Raw genomic sequence first — 2521 nt, 5'->3', positions numbered from 1 at the left:
ACTTGCAAACCCACTAGGTGAACATTTTGGTGGGTGGGGAGGAGGGAGAAGAAGCCCTGGAGTCAGCATTTTCCACAAATGCAGCAGGTGATTCTTGTACAATGTGGACTTCGGGAACCACTAACAAGAAGTGAGAGGAGCGCCCTTCCCCACTGCCCCCTAAGGCTGTATTTCTCTGTAAATCTCTACTCTGTATCTCAAGAGGGACCTGCTGTTGGGCCTTCTCCCCATCTTTGTGGCCCAGATGTGGTTTCTAATCAGTTGTACATCATGTAGAATCCCCATCACCCTTCTGAAGATGAGCTGTACTGTCACAGTGGACTCCATGGAGATGGATCTGGCCACAGGGCCTGGGATGGGGCTGAATGGACAAATAAGAGTTCTTGGCAGATAGATGGGTTCTTCCCCAATTTCCCATATAGCAATATAAAAATGACATTTGAATTGCATGCTGGAGTACCAGCTGAGGTTTCCTAGAGTGTCGAGCTTCCCCAAGCCTGGCCTGGCTGCCCCAATGGCTGGGACAGTAGAACTCACACCCCAGAAGCCCGTTGCTTTGGAAGCCCTGGTGTCTTAGTCACTTTATGCTCATCGCTGAGACAAAATACCTGATGCCCAAAGTTGGGAAAGGAAAGGTTTATTTCTTACAGTTTTTGGAGGTTTCAGTCCACACTCAGTTGGCTCCAAGACAGGCAGGCATGGCTGGGCTGCAGTTCATGGCAGCCGCCAACAGCAAACTCGGACCAGCAAAGAGCAAGACACACCTTCTTCCTGCCATTACATCACATCCTGGCTCCACCCCTATGTGGGTGGAGCACTGACACCATCAGTCCAAGCACTATACAATGAACCATCACAAATGAACAATGCAAACTCATGAGGCCTGGGGGACACAAACATAAACCATGACACCTGGATTACATATATGCTGCCACAGCCCAGACTGGAGACAGACAATGGTCTGGAGAAATAGAAAAGAGAAAATGAAGCAACAGATTTTGAGGATGGGAATTTTAAGATTTAACAATTGATACGATATGTGGAAAATAGCAGGGAAGGAGTTAGGTAGTCTCTGGGAGGTGAAACCCGCTCAGAAACAATGACGGAGCTTTTCCTTGTTGCTGTCAAAGATTTTCACTGCCTCTCACTCCTGTCCTGCATGTCCTTTTCCCTGTCACTTATCCCAGCTGCTACGCCCAATGGCCTGAGGCTGCAGGGTTGGAGGGTTGATGATACTCCCCAGATAACGAGGCGACTATTTTACCTCACTGCTACCATCTAATGACAGTTAGGAAGTATTCTGTTTCTCTTTTTGTTAATTAAGACATATATAGTGATGTACTTTCATGCACGACTCCAGTGATGAGAAAGGAGGCTTATCACTGGCCTCATTTGTTCTCTAACTCAGCGTTTTGCATGCTTTTTCAATCACCACCAACACTGCCTGCCATATCAGCACACAGGCAGATGGTTCATCTGACCTTTTCCTGAGCCCCTGCTCTGGGCAGCTCGGACTTCCCTGCTGGCAATTTCCTGAGACTCCCAGGTTCTCGGATTATGTGGCTGCAGGTAAGCCTTCCAGCCACAAGACGTCAGAGTAGAGCTCTCCACTTGCCTAATGAACTCAGATCCATAGCTCAGTTCCAATTTAATGAATCACCAAATCCCTTGGCTCCTTGCAACTTGCACCCCTAAATCTATTGGCCTTAGAGGAAACATGAAGGAGAACAAGCTTACAAGCAGGCTGGACCTAAAGGACAACTTTTAAATGCGATTTAAACATGGGCGGAGCTTTATGCTTGTATAATTCTGGAGAGCTTCTTTAGGAAAACAAAATGCAGGTTATTTTTACAGAAAACATAAGGCCATGTAATCAAGAGGCCTCGAAGTTATGCATTGTGAATGTCCCGGTACATCTTAGCCACACTGAAGACGGTTGAGGGACTGCCAAGGCCTGGGTCACTGTCCCCTTTGGTGTGCATCTTACTTGGCACAGGTGCAAAACTACAGTACCCTTGCATTTGAAGACAGCAGTCATCCCAGGGCCTCGGGGCCCTTTAAAAATGTCAAGCTAATTATTAGATGATTAGATAATAGCTCCAGTGTGTGCTGTCTGGGCCAGCCGTGCTGCAGCTACCAAAATAACCCGAGAATGCCAAGTGACATGCTTGGAAAGGAGGGAAGGGCTAAGTGTTTCAGGCCTGGAGGGTGGGAACAAGCCGGAGGGGGCCTCTGCCAGGAAGAGGCCTCGCAGGGGCAGGCCTGGGAAGGAGCGTGCAGAGGGAGGAGGAAGCGGCTGTGCAAGCTTCTTCTCCAAGCAAGGACTCTGACCAGCTGCTCTGGGGCCCACTCGGCTCTTTACAGGAATTCTTCATCTCACCAGGTGGAGACCATTATTCCTAACTGACAGCTGAACAGGAGGGCCGATGCCATTCTGCTAGCAAGTGGTGGGGTCAGTATGTGAACTTAGGGTTTCCCGGCTCCTGTTTTTGTTCCGTTGTGCATTTCTGTGCTGGGCATT

This window comes from Cavia porcellus, unplaced genomic scaffold (genome assembly GCF_034190915.1).
Source record: "Cavia porcellus strain 051 isolate PalLab524CR breed Dunkin Hartley unplaced genomic scaffold, mCavPor4.1 scaffold_1, whole genome shotgun sequence".
Classification (NCBI taxonomy): Eukaryota; Metazoa; Chordata; class Mammalia; order Rodentia; family Caviidae; genus Cavia; species Cavia porcellus.
This window is presented reverse-complemented; position numbering follows the sequence as displayed.